This window comes from Leptonychotes weddellii, chromosome 10 (assembly GCF_054177405.1).
Source record: "Leptonychotes weddellii isolate Sample4059 chromosome 10, ASM5417740v2, whole genome shotgun sequence".
In the NCBI taxonomy this organism is placed as follows: domain Eukaryota; kingdom Metazoa; phylum Chordata; class Mammalia; order Carnivora; family Phocidae; genus Leptonychotes; species Leptonychotes weddellii.
In genome coordinates this window covers 109,899,001-109,920,429 of record NC_138378.1, presented here as the reverse complement: position 1 = coordinate 109,920,429, position 21,429 = coordinate 109,899,001, and the positions used below count along the sequence as shown (strand labels likewise).

Sequence of the window (21,429 nt, the reverse complement as noted above, 5' to 3'; positions counted from 1 at the left end):
CTTGGCAGAAGCACAGCCACACAGGAGAGCGTGAGGGCGTGAGGAGTGCGGTGAGTTCAGGGACGGGCGGACGTTCAGAGGTGCAGGACGCCAGATGAAACCGCACAGGAAGGGGGCCCAGCTGACAGGGCTCAGCCTCCCCTAAGAAGCTGTACGCTCGTGGCTTGCGGGCAACCAGAACCGAGGAAGTTGTTCAGAAGGGATCTGAGTTATTTCTTGGCGGGGTCGGGGGTGGGGGGCAGGAAGCAGTCAGAATACCGAGTCCTGCATAATCCTAGCACCCAATAGGGTGAGAAGTGTTGGGGAGGTTTGCCTGGGATATGCTGGTTTTCCCACTCAAATTCTGCAGCCCAAGCAGTCCCAGGCAGGCCAGGAGACTGGTCGTCCCTCTCCAGCAAAGCCCCAGGAGGCAGGCAGACAGGCAGGCGGGGGCATTCCTGGGTCTGGAAACACACATTTCAACCTGTGGGGACGAGAGTTGGAAGGGAGACTTGTCTGGGGGCCTGGGCTTGGGATTTGGACCTTTGAGAAAGATTTGTATAAAAATACTTCTCATGAGAACATCACAAGCCACTTCCCATGCATGTCATCAAGCCTGAGAAGCCCTCGAGAGCTGCCAGCAAGAGTGGTCGGTATGTCCTTCCCCACAGTGTGGCCGGCAGTAGAGAGAGTGGTCAGGGACTGCTCTTGGGACGGCGCAGACAGAAGCGCAGGCTGGGAGAAGGTGGGCAGTGCCCCGGCGTGTGCCGCTCCAAGTCCACGGAGCCTCCAGGCCTGAAGCCAGCCAAGTTCACTCCTAACACTGGCAGGGCTAGAATACAAAAGGAGGCCCACTTAACCATAGTGTACATATTTAACACTTATGAGTCATGCCAACAGACTATTGAATAACTCAATTCCCTACTCCAGCCCTGACAAGTAACCCCCCAAAATAACCTAGATGGCCAGGTTCCAGCTGGTTTCTCAGACTCCTTGAAGCTCCACTCTAGAATGTGGCAGTGTGAAGAAAGCCAACCCCTGGCCTCCAGCCCTTGGCTTGCCTACTTTCTTCCTTACCCCTGGTCAGTCCCCCCGGCTTAATGGCCCACACATTCAAGCTCTGGGCACCCCCACAAGCAACCACCCCGGGCCCTCCCTGGAGCCTAAGGGTTGAATCTCAGGAGTGAGGTGCACCCCCACAAAGAGGCCCACACAGGCCCTGGAGGTAGGCTCCAGGCCACTGTAGCGGGGAGTTCCGGTGGGGGAGCAGGACATAGGCTGGGGATGCACAGGATCCGTCGATCCAGCTAACTCGAGGATGGTGAGGTGCACAGTCAGGCCAAGGCTGAGTGGGGTCCTCTGAAGCGCACTGCCCAGGACAGAGTGCCACTGGCTGGAGCTGCCGCGATTCGGGTCACCCTGGCTTCCCTTCAAGCCCCCTGCCAGTAGGATTGGCAGGCCTGGCTTTGAGCCTTGGCTCTGTTCCTCACTAGCTATGTAGCCTTGGGTAAAATGTTTGCTCTCTCTGAGCCCATCTCATCTGTAAAGAGTATTTAGCCAGATACTCCCCATAGATCCTACGAGGCTCACAGGAAGGTGGTAACTCTGTGTCCCAAGGGGCCTTATAAATGGGGCATATGTCTGATGCTCTCAACCTAGTTGGATAGATTGAGCATGGGGAACACAGACCTCCCTTTCTCACCTCCGTCTGGGCCACAGTGGGATGAGGAGGGAGAAATCAATCTTTGCCTTGAGTCACCACCTGAGCTTGTGGCTGCAAAGGTCCAAAAATCAAACACGCTACTGTGTCTTCTCTGCTTGTCTGCCAGCCACACATCATCCGTCCACCCTAGCCCCGAGCAGAGCTCCTCTCCACCACAGGCTGGTCCCAGAAAGAGCCTTGGGGTAGTGAGGCAGGGTCCCAGAGCCTGGGCAGTTGTCCTCTGGGAACTGACTAGGCATGTGCATGAGGCGGAGAGGGGCTCAACTCTAATTTGTCCATCTGCAAACCTCTCTAGGTCAGCAAGAATAACTGTCCTCTTTTAGACCTTGAACCTCACCCTCTGCTGTAGGAAATGACTTCTTCAGTCAACCTGGTTGGGGTAGGAGACGGTGGTCCCAGTCAGCCCCCACGGGCAGGCAAGCATTGAGAATGGTTTCCCCAACCATGTGTGGTCAGATGGTGTGCTCTCTGGGGCAGCCAGTGGAAAAGCAGCCACTTGTCAAGGTCAGAGCCCCATCCAAGAATCTGGGCACCTATGAAAGTTTCACAGAGAGGGTAGAAGTCAGGAATTCCAGGAATCTGGCATGGGCATGGCACAGAGCCAAAGAACAGTTTCTGACTTTCTAGGCAGCCTCCAAAGGCAATGGGGGCAGCAAAGCACAGTAAGGACCTGATATCCAGCCAGAAAATCCCACCCACGGAGAGAGTAGAGAGCTGGAAATGGGAGAGAGTAACCTCATTTCTCTTGCCGGATCCTACAGGGGTCATAGAAAGCCATGCAATTAACTGGCACAGAACTACACTTTCTGTCCCACTCCACTGCACCAGGGTCAAGTGTCCATGAGTTAGTTAACCTTCCACAACCCCTCACCTTCTGAGCGTAGGCGCAGGCCATTTTATATGGAACCTGCAGGCAGGGAGAAGTCTGCCCCCCTTAGAATGAGCTTTCTCGGTCTCAGCACGATGTTAGGGCCCCGACAGTTCTTTGTTGTAAGGCTGTTCTGTGCATTATAAGACATTCGACAGCATCTCTGACTAGACGCCCACAGTGGCAACAACCAAAAATGTCTCCAGACACTGCCAAACATCCCCTGGGGGACAAAATAGTCCCTGGATGAGAGCCATTGCTTCAGACAAGAATAGGTAGAGATGGGGGATGACACACAGAGGTGGTCATGCTGCCTCCAAGTCCTCCTCTGACTGCTCCAACGTTGCTCAGGGACTCATACCTAGCCGATGCTCACACCAATGAACTCTACGGCCAAGGAGAAGTAGAGGAAGGGACACAGGTGCTCATTCGTCGGCAACAATGCGACCAGCACTCACCAAGGACTCCCATGTTCCTGGCAGTGTGCTGAGCTCTCTGCATGGATCCACGAAATGATCTGGGCGAGAACCCTCTGAGCTAAGCACGTATATCGCCCCCATCTTGGAGGAGGAGAACCTACGGCTTACAACAGATGAGCAACTTACTGAAGGTCGAGCAGCTGGTGGGCATTGGAGCTGAGGCTGGAACTCAAGCCCACGGATTCCAGAGCCTGCCCTCTTAAGTCTTGACACAACAACAAATTTAATTGTTAACGACAATCATCTCCCAGCTGTGGGCTTCAGGAAGATGCCGAACAGAAAGGAAAGTGACTTGATGTAGGCGATGTCATCTGGTCCCTCCCACCTCTCTAAGAGGGCCCTGGAGGAGATAAAGCCTAGCGCTTCCTTGACCTTTGCCAACCGGAGTGCGGACAACAGTCAGAAGGCAGGTTTCACTCAACAGGCCTTGTCAGGAGCCACAGCTTCGTCTGAGAACCCAGGCTTTGGGCCATGTGGGTGGAGAGATCTGGGCTACCAGCCCCAAGGGCAGGAGTAGTCACCAGCCCCGTGCCTGGCCCCCATCCCCTGGGTGCCTGGAGATTCCACTCAAGGAAAACAAATACTAAGCGTGGGGGAAGTTCTTTGCTGCCTTTGAAAAACAAAATGCCAGCAGCTCAGCCCTGGATCCCAGGAAGGCTTCAATCGCATTCCAGGACTTGCAAGCAGCTCCAGGATGGAATTTGTGGAGGAATGTTTGTTCCTTTCCCCTTGCTTAAAGGATCTGAAGAGTGATTAAAAACAAAAGACCATGAGGTTTCAAAAGTACATCAACAGCATCCCTTTAAAAACACACCCAAGCCAAAGATGAAGGCTTGAGCGACAAGATACTGTACTGATTAATTATTAAGAACACATTTTGTGCGGTTTGACAGATATGCCAGGGCAATCTGCTTCATAGTGATTAAACCTCAATAAATGTGGTTCTAATAATGAGCTGGTATTGAATTATCAGACAATGGCAGCCTTAGTAAATCTTAATTAGTTTTGTCTTTTGAGTCCTTCATTTAAAATTCTGAGTAATACAAATGTCAGTCTGAGGAGTGAGGGAGGCATGGCCGCCATCCCCGGGGTGCCGCCCTTGGCCCACGACCCCCCAGCCCCACAGACACAGAGTTCACCAGCCTGCAGGATGCTGGGGAGGGACCAAGAGTGGAATTGGGGGGAGGGGGCAGGGCAAAGCTCTTCTGGGAAGTTTGCTTTCCAACAAACAGAGCCAGCCCTTCTTCAAACACCTCTGAGGAAGGAAAGCCTCATTAGGCCCAACAGCTAGACTTTCGGGTGAAAACAATTATTTCTGAAACGTGGAGCTCTGGGAGAGGAAGAAAAAAAAAAACTACAAAATCAGGAGACAGGGAGGGCGGAGGGCTAGGAGGGGAAGGGCTCCTGTGAGCTCCAAGCTAGGAGAGCTGGAAAAATGGGCAGATGGATGACCAGGTGATGGGCCAGCCACCAGGTCCAACTGGAGGCCTTTCAGGGTAAACAAACTGACCAGGGCACACAGCTTTGCTTCAAAAGGCCCACAATTACTCGTTTTATTGCTCGGAGTTACAAGATGATGGTATCTCAAAAGAAGGTGACAGCAAGTTAACAGATCAGTCCCTGAGGGTGCCTGGCCCAGACGGAGAGACTCCCTTCTCCAAACAGAGATGCAGGCACAATTAGGCGCTTTCCAAAGGAGCCGTTTCTTTGCTCCGGGAGCCCCGTGGAAGTCCAGTCAAGGCACTCTCCACCTCCGCGCACATTTTGTTACTCGTTAACTCCTAATTTGGGAAGGGGGGGAAATGGGTGTCTCTTTCAAGAATTTCTCCCTCCGGAGATGGCATCTCTGAGTAGCAGCATTTGGCAGTAAAACACAACAAATGTCAGAGCAGAGTTGCTGCAGGGCTTGGGGATTTACGACCGGGTTCCGGAATGCTGTTAAAGCCGTGGCCAGAAACTCCGATTCCATATTGGGACGGATTTGTGTAATTAGGCAAAGTAAATGAGTCCTGTCCCGGGAGGCAAGAGGCCTGGGTCCCATCTCCACCATTAACTTGGGTGACCTTGGCGAGTTCCTTCTCCTCCCTGGGCCCCTTGTCACTATCTAAAATGAGAGTGTGGGGTTTGTGATGCCTGAGGATAGTTTCAGCTCCAAAAGTCTAGGATCCTAAGATCCTAAAACTCAGCAGACATTTCCCCAATAGACACACACACTCCAAAATCAATGGGACCTGGAAGTCTGGTGGTGAGGGATCATCATCAGAGTGGACGAATTACAGGATGCCGGACATGATTGTGACAGAGTGGTCCTGCTTTCAATCTCACGGCCTTTAGCCACCGTCAAGAACTCATCCTTTCACACTGGGAGCTTCCACTCAGCGTGGAAGAAGGAAAAGGACCACCATCCATCCTCAGAGTGGCTTGGGCCTCCTCACTACTTCCCAACCAAGGCAAAGATCATTTTCAAAGGTCACTCAACTGTTCTTTGGAGGAAAAGTTCCGGGACCCTTTCTGTCTGGTCTTCTCTACCCTGAATGTGACGCTCAGGTTCCAGCTGTGAGCGGCGTATCTTGCTGGCTCTGGCACAGGCCGTAAGTCCTGCTACTCTGCCTCAGCTCAGTGCAGGGCGGGACCAGCGGCCCCCTGGCCCCAAGCAGCCGTGTTTACGTGGTACTGCCTCCCAAGGGCCCTTGCACTGGGCATCTGCTCTGGAAGCTGCCCCAGAACCAGAGAAATAACTGTACCTCCACTCGAATTCGAAAATGCTGAACTGACTCTGACAAGAAGTGGCATTTTTTTCACAGATAGACGATTCCATGTTTGCCACTGACACCCCTTTCTTCTTCCCTATAACAGTTCCTGTTAGCTGAGAATCACTACACAAACACAACACAAACACAAACAACCTTCCCTCTTCCCTGGAGCATTTCACGGCTGCACTTTTCTATTATTATTATTATTGAATATCTGTCCCCCACGGCAGCAGGAAGCATGTCTGTCTTCATCCATGTCCTCTCCTCTTTCCCCAGCTCAGTTCCAGGTACATAACGGGGCTTAAAGACTAGTGTTGGCTGAATCATCAAGTTCCAGGAACCAGGCTATTGGCGCTAAAGATGCTCGCAGAAGCTGCAGTGAGAATGGAGAAGTCAAGGCAAGTGCAGAGGGCGTGGAGTTGGGCTTTAGAAGCCGGCAGCGTTTGGAGAGGCAGAGGAGGGCCGCAGGTCCCCCACGGTTACGTCCCCCCAGGCCTCTCTCAGGAGGACTCCCCTAGAAGTGGCCTTGCTGGGGGAGCAGTCAGCAGGAAGACGCCACCTACAGGTGAGTGTGGAGAACGCACTGGAACAGAGCCGCTCTAACTTCAAAAAAGTTGAGTCCTGCCTCCAAGGGAAATAGAGCCCACTGACCCATTTGTTTGGAACTCTGGTTTCCGATTTCCACTAACATCTTCCACGCACATCCCATTGTATCTCTCCTGGCCACCTGAGCTCACTCTTTACTGAGCAGCCTTTTTCCCCAAAACCTCCAAATAAAACTTGCAATTCTTGCCAAATGTCTGCTCCATCAAGCAATATTTAGCAACATGAGTGCCACGAATGGATCACGAACAGATCAAATATCATACGTTTGTTTTCAAATCCTGGAAATATTTTTCAAATCATGTCTTTTTTTTTTTTTTTTTTTTTTTTCCTTTTCAGACACATCATCAACCTCCTGACAATTTTGGCCAGGCCTGCCAGCAGGCAGCCAGCCACTACCCCGCCCTGGCAAGAAGCTGGGCAAAGCGTGGCTGGGGGCAGGTGGCAGCTGGTGGAGGCCACCTACGGGCCCCCAGATGACATGGTACCTGGCTGTATGGTGCCTCAAGGGAGTGGGGTGTGTGTGTGTGTGTGTGGTCGTGTTGGGTCCTGCAGGAGAGGAACATTATGGGTACACGGGGGCCCATGTGTGGTGTGGTGGGTATGGTACATGGAAGGACACAGGCTACGGTGTGATGTGGGTGCACCTGAGACTTTGGGTGAGGTCTGTGTGCTCTGTGAGCTCTGTGATGTGTGTGTATGTGAATGTGGTGCGTGTGATATGGTTTGTGTGCGTGTAACCACGGGGCATGTAGTAGGTGGGATCTGTTGGTGTGGTGTGGTGTGGTGCAACTGAGAGTAAGGAGGGGCAGAAGGATATGTGTATCAAAATGAGATCTTGGCCACCAGAAAGTAGCTCTGGGTTGACCAGGCCTTGGCTCTGAGACCATCTCCAGCAATGGGAGAGCGGCTGATGCCAGGGAAGGCCGGGACACCTGCTACTGGCAGAGTAGCCTCCATGCCAAGATTTGGGTCCAGCCTTGAATCTACAGACCTGGACTCCATCGTTGGGAAAGCTCAGTGGGTGTCACTTGATGCCTGTGCCCAAGGACAATGAAACAAAGAAAATGAGGCAAATTGTTTGGTGGCTTAGAAGCAGCTGCTATTCTGGGCCTGAGGAAGACAATGGAGCTCTTGGCCTGAGGGAAGTGTGTGGCTGGCTCATGTGTAGTTTTAGTCCGTGGGGCCACATTATCACTAATAATGACCTCAGCCCAAGGGAGACGTAGTCTACTTTCCCAACCAGCAGACGGTGCTTCCCTGAGGCCCAGAGAAGGCGCCATGGCAGGCTGCCCAGGATCTCACGCAAAGGTCACAGCTTCTTCCTCAGGGGCTGTCCCAGAAGAGATGCCAGGCTCCAGTCATGTCACTTCCTTCATATATATGTGACTCCCACCACCTTGAAGATTCAAACCCTGTGGTTTGGCCTCCAGGACTTTCAGATAACTTGTCCCACTCTCTTAGCTCCCCCAAGTCCTCTCTGTGTTTTCCCAACCTAAGGCAAGGGAGCCACCCTCAACATTCAGGGCAAAAGATGCAGTTCAGAGAGCCCTTGCTTGAGAGTAAGAGGAGGGAGAGGCTTTTGGAAACTGAGCCCAGAGGATAGTGGGCAGGACACAGAGTCACACAGAACTGCTAGAGTGACACTCAATTTTGAATTCCTGCTTGTGTTTGGCTTTTGAGGAAGAAGGGACCCAGTGCCATCCTTTTGTCATTTAAAACTCCAACATGCAAGCTGACTCAAATAGCTTACTAACCAAGATGGCTCCAGATATGGAATTAAGTAGAGAATAAAGCCTTCTGAAAAATAATTGCTGGGAGCAAATAACCCAAAAAACTTACCACTGGCAAGGAATTGTGGGGGCCAGAGGGGAGGTGTCAGCCCAATGCGGGACAATCTGCAGGCCACATTTCTACATGGAACAACACTGAAACACATGGAAGAAGCCCACAGTGAAACAACTGAGTCGTGTTCATATCTGTACCCAGGAAGATGCCACCCTCCTGCAACCTTCTCTTCTTCTCTCCCGCCACCTCAAATCCATTGTTCTGTGCTTGTTTGTCTCTGGAAGCCTGAAGTCCCATCCAGAAGACAGAATGAGAAGAAAAATCCACTATGGCATTGCTCTTTCTTCTCTTTTCTCTTTCCCTGAAAGTAGACACCCACTCCCTTTCCCAAATGTAAAGAGTTAGTCCACTTCTTAGCAGGCAATTAAAGTTAGTCCATCCTTTAAATACATGTGGGAATACTCAGCCTTGGAATTTACCCAAAATCAGCTGAGACAGGCACAGAGAGTCAAAATATTCCCACCTAGCGAGACAAGCCCTCCTTCCAAAGTCGGCTCGACCATCACCTCTTTTGGGGACATTCTCTCTCCCATCTTGTCCTTACTGTACCCCAAAATATCACTTCTAGAATCCTCTCAATGAGAAGCTATTTCTTCTCCTACAGGCCCAAAGAGTACGGAAGGGAGGTAAATGTTCTCTTTGCCCTTCAATGCTCCTTTCAGGTTGTTTCTTCTTCCCTTCTCAAAGCCCTTGCTTCTTAGAGGGGCAAGTCCTCAGACTTCACCACCCACCACTCTGCCTTGTTGTCACGAACAACCCTCCCTCATTCACTGATGGCTTTAGCACTTGGCTCACTGCCTGTCTACCACCACTCCTGTCATTCTTGGCAACTTGAACATTCACACAGATGATCCATCCCCATCTCTCTGGTCTCTCCACTCCTTGGTTCTGACAGATGCAGTGATCTTTTCCTCCATCCCACCTCAACCACCAACTCCTATGGTTGTACTTTTTATCTTTACAGACAGTTATTTCAATCAATAACAGCATTACTTCTGGAATGTCAAGTAGCTTCAGTCTTTGGTCGGCCACCTCTTCCTGCAATCTAGAGCATCCAGCAACTCAGCCCTCCTTGAGATGCTCAATTGACAGTCCCTTCCCTCTCTCGCCACCTCCCCTCCTCCCTCAGACACACACAGGCATTCTCGCCCTCCCCCTCCTCCAGCTCAGGTTCTGTGGTTGGCACTCTGTTCTCCCCCTTGAACACGTTTACCTCCTTTGCTCTGTATCACTCTGTAGGACACCAGCCTGGAAAGATCTGAACCCAAAGTGTTGCTCCCTTGCCTCCACTTCGCTCATACTCTACATCTGATTCATCAGCAAGTTCTGGCAACATTACCTCCAAATACATCCCAAATTTGACTACTTCTTCCCTTTTTTATCACCAAAATATCAGTCTAAGCCACTGATATCTCTTTTTTTTAATCAATCATTTCCACTTTTCTTTTCTTTTTTAATATTTTATTTATTTATTTGACAGAGAGAGAGAGAGAGGGAACACAAGCAGGGGGAGCGGCAGAGGGAGAAGCAGACTCCCCACTGAGCAGGGAGCCCAATGCGGGGCTGGATCCCAGGACCCTGGGATCATGACCTGAGCCGAAGGCAGACACTTAACCAACTGAGCCACCCGGGTGCCCCGCCACTGACTATAAGGTCCTCTAACTGGCTTCCTCTCTTGCCCCCACCCAATCCACTCCTCACACAGCAGCTAGCATGGTCTCTCTAACTTTTTAAAATAGAATGACTTCATTTTTTGGAGAAGTTTTAGGTTCACAGCAAAACTGAGCAGAAAGTACGAAGAGTTCCCATATACCACCTGCCCCCACCCTACACACACAGCCTCCTCAACTATCAATGCGCCCCCCACCAGAGTGGCACATTGGTTACAATGGATGAACCCATGTTGACATCTTGATCACCCAAAATCCATAGCTTATATTAGGGTTCCCTCTTGGTTTTGACAAATCTACAATGACATGTACCCACCACTATAGTATATACATAATAGTTTCATAGCCCTAAAAGGCTTCTGTGCTCTACCTATTCATCTCTTCCTTCCCCCAACCCCTGATCTTTTTACTGTCTCCATTTTTTTATTTTTTCCAGAATGTGGTATAATTGGAATCATATAATATGTAGCCTTTTCAGACTGGCTCTTTTCTCTCAGTGATATGCACCTCAGTTTCCTCCATGTCTTGTCATGGCTTGATAGCTCATTTCTTTATAGCACTGAATAATATCTCATTGTCTGGATACACCACAGTTTATTTATCCAGTCACCTACCAAAGGACATCTTGGTTGCTTCCAAGTTTTGGCAATTATGAATAAAGCTACTATAAACATTTATGTGTGGGGTTTTTTTTTGTACGGACATAAGTTTTCAACTCATTTGGGTAAATACCAAGGAGCACAATTGCTAGATTATATGGTAAGACTATGTTTAGTTATGTAAGAAACTGACAAACTATCTTCTGTACCATTTTGCATTCCCACCGGTGATCAATGAGAGTTCCTGTTGTACCACATCCTCTCTAGCATCTGGTGTTGTCAGTGTTTTGGACCATTCTCATAGGTGTGTAGCTGTATCTCGTTGTTTTATAGATGGGTCTTTTTAAATCTTAAATCTGATTTTGTTGTTCCCTTTTTAAAAGCTTTCCAGTGAATTCCCACCATGACACAGTAAATTCCAAACTCCTTACTATGACCCACAAGACACTGCATAGTTTGGCCTCTAGCTAGCCATGTCTGTTCTGATTGGTCAGCATCTATGCCATGCTGATTCTTTAATGTTTCAATGACCACCCAATTCTGCAACCTCATGTGCACCATTCTCCTCATGGCCATCTTGCTCCAGCCAATCTGGCCCTCTTTCATTCTTCAAATATGCCAGGCTTGTTTCTGGCTTCGGGCTTCCCAATTGCCATTTTTTTTTCTTGAGATGTTATTCTGCCAAATCTCCATGTGACTATCTCCTTCAATCAGGTCTTGGCTTAAATACTATCCTCTAAGAGGGGACTTTCCTAACTTCAGGTGCTTTTGGGTAGATGGATAAATGGATGGATGGATCCTGAAAGGAGTGAAAGAAAACTTGGTTGCTGTGAGCTAGAAGGCCATTGTACCAATGGAAAGAGCCATTTCAGGAGTCCATGGAAGCAGTCAGTCTAAGCCCCTGTCAGAGAAAAAGGACTAAAACAGAAGAGGATATACAGAATAGCATAGGGAAAACTGAAGGCAGTTGACAGTATCAAGTGACGTAGCTTTTGGAGGAGCGTTGAGGGTCAATCATGCTCCTAGGAATATATAAAGCATCAGACCTGGGGCGCCTGGGTGGCTCAGTTGGTTAAGCATCAGACTCTAGGTTTTGGCTCAGGTCATGATCTCAGGGTCCTGGGATGGAGCCCTACATCTGCGCTCAGCGGGGACTCTGCTTCAGGATTCTCCCTCTCCCTCTGCTCCTCCCCTGCCGCTCACGCTCTCTGTCTCTCTAAAATAAATAAATAAATCTTTAAAATCAATCAATCAATAAAGCATCATATCTTAACTGCCCACCAGCATACAGAATGAGTATCCAGTGTACACACACCTTGGTGAATTACTAGAACCTTAGACTAGAGGCAGTGTGCCTGGGGAAGGGAGAGGCCAGCTCTGGGCGTGCTGCTTTGTGGCTGTAACAACCACTCTCGTCTGTATCTTGAGCTTTTTCCAGCTAGTTCAGAAATCAAGGCAGAGAAGAAACCTCAACATCACACATTACCGGGAGGATCACAGATCAGCTGTGGTCTGGAGAGAATCTGAACCTGTTCCATTTGATTTTTCACATGTATGCAATTCCTTTTTTGACGCTCTGAAACTCAAAGCTTACTATTTTAACATTTACGACCGAAGATAATTGGCAACTTTACATAGCCTCTGTAATGATTTTTTTTTAAAACCATGTCTGATTAAGACACTGTTTAGGTCATGGTGTCTCAAACTGTGGGTCGTGAACCATTAATATGTCGTGAAATCAATTTAGATGGTTCACAACCAGCATATTTTTAACAAAACAGAACACAGTAGACGAGAAGAGAAAATCTCAAAATGTATCACACATAGTGAGGGTAAGTATTATTTCAGAAAATATATGTTTCAATTATATATATTATATATTACGTGTGTGTGTGTGTAATGAGACACAATGAAAAATGTAGGGGAACAGCCAAAAAAGCAGAAGCTATTTCTCTAAGTTTCACTTGACTATATAAATATGTTATGAACAATGTATAAAATATATTCTAAAATAACTTCAAAATTCATATAGAATTCATTCATGTCAGTGTAAAGCTGCCAAAGGTAATATGCATCAGAAATAGTACACAACAGTTGTGGCAATCTGAACATCCCATTTTAAGGCTAGGATCCTGACATTCCACTAGACTGCAAGTCTAGTGGAAATCCAGGTTCTAATGTCTTCTCTTTTACTCTCTAGCATGATGGCTTTAGGAAAGTCTCCCTCCCTTTTTAGGCCTCAGATTCCTTGACTCTAAAATGAAAGATTTGGGTTCACGTGCTTCTGAGGAGCCCTCCACAGAAATCATGCATTCTGAGTCTACGAGAGGCTGTATGAAATGATCAAGAACTTCAAAATCAAATCCTAGCTGTCACTTACCAGTATCATTGCCAGTTTCTGCAATCAGCAATCAGAAATTATGATGCATCCCCCATGGGGCGGTGATAAGGACTAGAATCATTCTTGCAAAGCTCCCGGCACGGGAGAGATCTCCACAGGAGAGGACTACTGTTAGCATGCCCGGCTCTGCCTCTCTGTCTGCATTGATGTCTGAGCACCAACCAATTCTACCTTGTACCTGTGACCTTCTGCAACTGTCTCTGAGAATCCTGTCCCCAGTGGGGATAACAAGAAGGGAAAGGGAGGCCCCCAAGGAAAGAAGAAGAAAGGAAAAAGGAAGGGAAGGAGGGAGGATGCTCAGCTCCTATGCTCCAGGCAAAATTTAAAATCTCAGGAGGATGCTCAGAGGCAAAGAGGAGTGGCCAGCACACACCTGCACCCAACCCAGCCGAGTGGTCAGCCAGCCTCCAACTGTTCCCCACCCTTGCTGGACAGCTCTGCAGGGGGCAGTCAGTCCTTAACAGTGAGCTGAGATTAACCGCACCATAATGTTCACCCAGTGATCCTAGTTCTACCCACCGGAGCCACACAGAGGTGATCACAAGATGGCCCCTGGGACACTGGAGATACTTTTTCTGCCACCCCAGGATTCTCCAGGCTATCCCCTCCTGATATCTCTCGCCTGGCCCCGGCCTGCCATGGTTTCAAGGGACTTCACCATGAACAGGCCATATCTGAAAGGGTTCTAGATGGGCACAGTCCCTACTGCCGACGCTCATCCTTTCCCAGGTACAAGGTTTGCTATTGGCCTCGACTCCTCCCATCAAGACAGATAAGGTGCTCATTCCACTGAATTTGGTTGGGGCACAGGTGGGTGGACATTTAATGATTATTTTTTCCTAAAAAGGAAATTAACATTTATGATTCCTTAAATAAATGCATACTGACTCTCACGCACAGCACCATTACGAAGAGCCAGAGAGGGAAGACAAGCTAGCATCATTGCCTGTCCCTAGAAAATGCACAGCAGGGAAGAAAAAAAAAAAATGTTCAAACAAATGTTTATAAAAGCCAAACAAATGTGTTGGGCTATTTCACTGTCACTCACACCCAAGCACTCCTGCTGATGGATGGAGGTCACAGAAACTCTCCTAGTTGGGGGTCAGTCTTCACTCAAACACCCACTGCCTCTAAAGCTGTCTCGATACAGCGAAAAAGACAAACGAGCCTCTGCCCCTCCCCACAGACAATGTCCCCGAGGCATCACCAAAAGCAGGTAAGAGAGGCTTTGCATCCAGGAAAGACACAGCAGGGCAAGGAGCCTTTGTCTGGGTTCATGTTCCCTGTGGTACGTGGCCAAGAGGAAAGGAGCTACATCTACGTTCTGGTGGCCTAGGCCAGTGGACATTCAATGAGGTAGAAAGAAGATCAGGAGCTGCCAACAGGGCTAAACCTTGTTCACTTTCCTGATGCAGAGTCTGGATGAAGTTGGTAGCTCCCAGCCTGCTAGTCTGCAGGGCCCGGTAGGATGGACAGGTATGTGGGAAGCATAAATCCAGTTGAAACAAGGGGACAAGACCCACCCAGATCTAGACACTCCCTCCACCTGGGGGCTGCCTCCACGGCCCTGTGCCTCAGCTCATCTGCAAGGGGACCACAATTGCAAGAAATCAGGAACAGCTAGCTCCACCGGGCCCTTCCCTGGGTGGGGTGGACCATCGGATGAGAGGTGGGGAAACCACACTGCAGTCAACCCATCGCTTCCCCTGCAAAGGCAGAGGCGAGAAGAAGGAAACGAACTGGCTGACCTGAGAACAGCCCTGATTCCCAGGCCCCTGTCTGGGAATTTTCTCTTTCCAAATATGAAGGAAATAAAAATAGGTAGGCAGGAAGGCCAAAATATGTTTGCAAAAACCCCAGTCTGGTTTTGAAATGCCTGCTCCCACCATTTCAAGACTAAGAATAATGGAAGAAGTCGGGGATTCTGGCGCGGTCCCAGGGCGTGAGTGCACTTGGATTTGAGAGCGCACTCATGTCTATGCCACACCAAATGCTCTGGAGCTAGTCAGAAGTGTCAGAAGCCTTTACAGAAATGAATGAGCAGCTGATTAAGACATGTGGCTGCTAACAAGCAGAAATTAGCCCTATAAAACATTCCAAAGTGTCGGTGATGGAAATGTACTCCACGGCCATCCAGTTGAGAGGGCAGAGCTGCCCGCACGCTGCTAAGCTTCGCCAGTGGCCCAGGCCCAGGGCGGGCAGCTTCCACCCAGCTGGGCCTCGGGACAGGACCACCAGGCACCTCAACAACAAATAGGCCAAAATGGATCTCGTTCAGCTTGTCACTTCAACTCAACTACCTTAAACATCTGGGTTTTCCTGTGACATCTTGTTATGGGCTGTACCTTAGCATGTGACTGTCTCTACAGGGAGAGGTAGCTTTAGATTAAAGAGGTAATTAAGTTTAAATGAGGTCATGAGGGTGGGCCCTCATCCTATATACTGGTGTCCTTTTTAAGAAGTGGAGATCAGGACGCAGACATGGACAAAGGAAGACCACAAGAAGAGACAGGGAGGAGATGGCTGGCTGGAGCCAAGGAGAGAGGTCCCAGAAGAAACCAACCCTGCCAACACCCTGACCCAGGACTTCTAGCTTCTGGAGTTGTGAGAAAAATAAGTTCCTGTGGTTTAGGCCCCCTGGTCTGTGATTCTTTGTTACGGCAGCCCGAACCGATGAATACACAGCAGCTCAGCCTGTTCTGTGTTTAATAAAAATGCCTGGATGCTTCCATTGGTTACCGGGAAATGGATGGGAGGTGAGGGGATACCTGAAGCACAACCTCACAGACAAGGAAGCCAACAGGTGCTCCAGAGCTCAAGAGAACTGAGGAAAAGAGCAGACACCCAGGGACCAGCCAGGTATTAGGACAAGCTCTCCACGCTCGCTATTTACGCCCACTGTAATCTGGACAAAAATGCTGAGAAGTCAGCATCATTATCCCCATTTCACAGCCAGGGAAGGTGGTTCTCAGAGGTGGTAAGTATCTTGACAAGGATGTGGATGTATTCAACAGTAGAAGGGAGATGAAAATCCAGGTTTGTCCATTTCAAAGGTTGTATTTCCCCTCCAACCAGAATCAGTGACCTAAGTTCACCAACGATTCAGCTGTCTGTCATCGTGTGGCAGGAAGGCCCATAACTGGAGGCATCCAGACAGGGGCTAGCAGATGAGAGACGCAGTGACTGTGATTTCCAATCATGTGTCCCTTCCAACACAACACGGTTAGGTCACACTCTCCTCCTCACATCTGTACATGCAGCCGGGGAGGAGAGGAGCTGAATCCCTCAGGGGACAATCTGAAACTGTACCAAGTGATTCCAGTTTGTGATTCCAGGGGGTATCCCTGCTGAGACTCCCCATGGAAGGGATTTGGGCTGGGATGCCCCCCAAGACACTTCTAGCCCTCAAAGTCCACAGCTCTTGAACATCTATGGAGCCTCAAAAGTACAGCACTTTGGCATGGTGCCTCCAGAACATTCCCCAGAGCCGAGGTCAGGGTATCCACACCAGATCTTCAGTGAGCTCTACTTCTCTCTGCACAAACAGTGATCTGGCTAGAAACAGCAGCACAGAGTGCCCAGGAATGGCCTTGGCAGGTCAAGATCAAAGCCCCTTGAGGTTGGACTAAAAGTTTGTTGTGTTTGTTCTCACTTGCTCAGATCCAGGGAGGAAAGTGGAAAGAGGCTGGGCTGGCAGGTCAGCACCACCCCCCATTCTGTCCCAGATGTGGTGGGACAGGCAGTTCTACCATCATGACCCTGCCAAGGAGCTGATGACAAAGGCCAGGCTGACAGCTCAGGGACCCGCAGCCCTCCGGTTCCAGCTGGGGTCACTCAGGCCCCCACATAAGCCCAGCCTTGTCCTGAGGCAAAGGAAGGACGGGTGGGAGTCGGGCCAGCAGCACACAGGCTCAGTGCCCGGGCAGCTGGGCCGCCCATCCATCCAGACCTGGGCCCTGGTGCTGCTAACTGCCCTTAGCACTGCATTTACATCCCTCTCCCTCCTCCCCCTTACCCCCTTCCTCCCCCCACCTCCTCCAAGCTCGGGGCCCCTCGGGGCCTCCCTGGTCCTCTCTAGAGCTTGCTCCAGGGGACAGGGACCTGGGTTTGGAATGGCACCCCTAGTCAGAGGAAGGGCACTCCTGGCCTCAGTTGTGACTTCCACAGGGAAGCACTTCCTGACCCACCAAGACTGGATGAGAGGCTATTCTGTGCTCCTTAAGCCTCTAATACCTATGACATGGTCTCAAAATGATGTTTGCTTGCCCTTCTGCATCACTAGAGTACAAGCACCTGGAGGGTAGGAACTCTCCTTTTAACCTCTGTATTCTTACTGCTTGATAGGAGATAAAAACTCAAATGGTATTGGTTGAATAAATGAAGATAGAAGAAAATGTCAAGGGATGCTGAAGACCTCTCCACCCAAGCCAAACTCCTGTCCTCATGCAGCCCTGCCTTGGGGCACTCAGCCCCAAAGGCCTCTGGGGAAGCAAAGGGAGATCCTGTACAGAGAGTGACAGGAAGGGGTTCATCCATGGATCCGAATGAGGCCCTGGCATCCAAAGACAAGAGAGAACTCAGCAGCTTTGGGTTCTCTGGCCTGGCAGGGGTAAGTTAGCAGCAAGCAGGCACCTGATGAGAGAGAAGGAAGTGGGGCATGGCAAGGGATGGGGAGAGGGGGGGTGGGGGGGAGTCCAGGTAAGCCCAGGGGTAGAGGGAAGCCCCAAAGCCAAACCATCCAGCAGTCAAAGAGCTCAACCCCAACCTCCACTCACATGAAGCTCCCAGGAGCACAAATGAATCCTGCCAGCATCCTCCCAGCCAGGACCCACAGCCCTGAAAGGTAGGAAACAGAGATGTGGGATGACCTTGTCCTGCCCTCTCTGCCCTCAGGGAGCTCCCAATGTAAACTCTACAAGAGCCTAAACTACACGGGGTAAGGGGTGAAATACAGATAGCTGACCCTTGGGGACTCACACAGCCCTGTGGTCTGGAGGCCAAGTGAGGCTGCCTCAGAGAAGGGCTTGGGTCTGGACGGTGACGGGTGAGCAGGAGTTGGGGGGGAGGAACATCAGGCAGGGTTGGGAAGGCGACAGGTATAGTGTGCTCGGGGAGCTGGGAGAATGGCAGGGATGTGGGGAGGCATGCAGAGGCCGACAGGAGGGAGCTGGAGAGCCCCGACGTGCCCGGAAGGACTGCCGTTGCTGAGCTGGCAGCTGGGCTCTGGAACCCAGCAAAGGCTGGTGCCCACACTCCCCAGCGGCTCCTTGGAGGGTGCCCTGTAAACGGCTATACTTCCTTCTCCAGGGCTTGGTGTCACCAGTCCCATTTCCCGACCCGACTGCTCATGGTGCCACGATGAAATCCGTCTTAGGCTGGCCTGGCCTGGCTGAAGGCCAACCCACCACAACTCCTCCTCCGGGGCTACTAAGGAGGAGAGGAGGCTCTAGGAAGCAGGGCAGGCTGGACCAGTGCAGACACGCCAACCACATCAGTACTTTCTTTACCAAGCAGCTTCTCTAGGACATGCACTTTCTGTGGATGATTTAAAAAGTAAAACAGACTATGGTATGCCATGGGGTGCCTACAGATGGAGCATGCAGGGATAGAACGACCCTGGTTCTGGTCTCACCCTCTCTCCCAGCAGGCCCAGAGAGCTGCAATACTCTCCTTGTCCCTTCCTCTAATGAAACCCTCCATGCTGTACCTGGAGGTTCTCCGAACCACACACATGACCATGTCACAGCCCTGCTCAAAAGTCATGGTGTCTTCCAGTCCCAACTGCTTAGCTAGACTTTCAAGACGCTTCATTTCTCCCAACCTATTTCTGCAGCCTCTTCCTGCTCCTCTCCAACTCAAACTCCTCTACCCTGGAGACCATTGCCTGGGCTTCATCTCAACTTTGAGTTGTGCCCCTGCATCAGGGCTCAGCAGCACCTCTTCTCTCCTCCTCCTGGAAGCTTTCTTAACCACGACCCCCAGGAGTATGTGATTCCTTTTTACATCCATTTGACATTCCTTTTGGTCCCTCCTTGCCCACCCAGCCAGTCATGGGTCATCTTTGTCTATGAGGAGGGCTTCTCACCTTTCCACTTAGGCCACAGATACCTAGAGAGCAAAGCTTAGCTCCTATCCTGCTGGACACACCCCCCCATGGCGCCCATGGTCATGCCCTGCCCCCAGAAAGTGCACCTTGGTTGGGCTTTGGGGCCAAGACCATCACAGGCCCCAGGATAGTCTTTTCTTGGGAGGGGGGTGGGAGGGGCAGAGGGATAGGGAGAGAGAGAATCCCAAGCAGGCTCCACACCCAGCACAGAGACCAATGCGGGGCTCAATCCCATGACCCCGAGATCACAACCTGAGCCAAAATCAAGAGCCAGATGCTTAACCGAATGAGCCACCCAGGTGCCCCTCAGAGGACCCAGGATATTCTTAACTAGTGAGCAAGGCCCTCAGGTTATACTCCCTTGAAGAGAACTCCTCCTCCACCAGAACAATCCTGCTATGCTCTGGTGGTTCTGGCCAAGAAACGCCCTATAGAGAATATTACTACCTTGGAAAACCCCAGTCTGTCTCCAGGATCAGTGACAGCTTGGACATCTGGCACCAAGACCAGCAACATAATTTGCAGGGCCCAGTGCAAAATGAACATGCAGGCCTCTGTTCAAAAAGCCAGAAAAACATGCTGTTAAAAGTACTAAAATACAGAAGTTTCTACATTCTTCTGCAGTCTCTTTCTTAACCTGTTATGATGGCTTTTTGTTTTTGGTTTTTTTTTTTAGTAAACTTTATTTTGCAGAACAGTCTTTGATTTACAGAAAAAATGGTGAAGACAGTACAGAGTTCCCGCCTACTCTGTACCCAGTTTCCCCTAGTATTAACATCTCACGTGAGTATGGTACATTTGTTACAACTAATGAACCAACAGTGATATTTTACTTTTAACTAAAGTCCATACTTGATCCAGATTTCCTTAGTTTTCACCTAATGAGTTTTTCTGTGCCAGGATCCCATCCAGGACACCACATTACATTGAGTCACTGTGTCTCCTTGGGCAATTCTTGCTGTCGCAGTTTCGCAGACTTCCCTTGTTCAGGATGACCTTGACAGTTTTGAGGAGTACTGGTCAGGGTTCGGTAAAATGACCTCTATTGAGATTTGTTTGATGGTTTTTTTCATGATTTGACTGGGGTTGTGGGCTATTGAGAGAAAGACCATAGACGTAAAGTGTCATTTCCATCACATCATCTGAAAGCTACATGCTATGAACCTGACTTATCACTGTTGGTGTTGACCTTGGTCCCCCGGCTGGGGCTGTGCTGGTCATGTTTCTCCACCATGAGGTTACTCTGTGTCCCCCCTTCTGTGTACTTTACTCTTTGGAAGGAAGTCACTATGCACAGGGGTGTGGTTATGTTCCATCTCTTTGAGGGTTTTCTATATAGATTATTCAGAATTCTTCCGCACAGATTTTTTTGTATTCAATTGTTTGTATAAGTATGAATGTATGGATATTTATTTTATACTTTGGGTAATAACCCAATAATGCTTTATTTCCTTGTTCAAATTGTTCCAGCTTTGGCCACTGAGAGCTCTTTCAGTTAAGTCCTGTGTTCCTTTGACATACTAAGCAGTGCTCTCCTGCCCCAGCTCCCTTTCCCTCTGAGTATAGTGACAGGCAGAGATAGGACATTGAGACCCAAGCCACCAGGCTTGAAACCCTGACTTTCCCAGTTATGTGGCCTCCCCAAGTCACTTTGTCTCTACCTCAGCTAGTTCCTCATCTGTAAACTGTGGGTCCTCATGCCCCCTCTCCCACCCCCTGGAGCTGCTGTGAGGATTTATTAGAAACAATATCTCCAAAGTGCTTAGAACTGCCTCAGGCACACAGAAAGTTCTCAGTAAACAGGAGCTGCATTTTCCCCCGAGGGTCTGACTCTCTGAGATTCTGCCCCAAGTTCCCAAGGAAAAAAAACAGCTTTCTCTAAACCACAGAGGTCAGCTCAGCTCGGGCAAGCTGTGTGCCAGAAAAGATCCCCAGGTAAAAAGTCCCTTTGCAACATCTCCACTCAATAAAGGTTACTTCCAAATATTCACCTCATAAATGAACTGTCCAAAGGACAGCTAATTGAAGCCACTTAAGTCTGCAGCATTTTCTGCCCGCAGGCCCAGGGGGTAGATTCGTGTTGGGTTTCAGCAGCTGATGGACCTCCAGTGGGACAGATGTCAGGGCTCAGGGATCCTAACCCACAAAACTGGTCCCACAGCACACCACCTGTGACCCTGCAGACAAGAGGGTGTCCCTTGGTCTCCACCCTATTGCTTCCTTTTAACTCCTTGGAAAGCCAAGTCCTAGAGAATAGTCACTTCCTGTCCATGGAAGGGCTCTGATTCAAGGTCAGGTGTCGTCCCGAGACCCATGCACCTGCGCATACTTTCTGAGACTGGGTTTGGCCCAGCACACCAGAAGGGGCACCCAGAGCCTGGCCTTTTCCAGGAGGGGCAT

General features: G+C 49.9%; 1 long non-coding RNA gene across 2 annotated transcripts in view; it reads right to left on the bottom strand.

Moving 5' to 3' along the window:
• LOC145715980 (uncharacterized) overlaps positions 1-21,429 on the bottom strand; it is a 207,795-nt gene that overhangs the window by 77,907 nt on the left and 108,459 nt on the right. For both annotated transcript variants that reach the window (XR_014138305.1, XR_014138306.1), the window contains exon 2: positions 8,248-8,333. This is a non-coding gene — a long non-coding RNA (uncharacterized LOC145715980). The remainder of the gene's footprint in view (positions 1-8,247; positions 8,334-21,429) is intronic.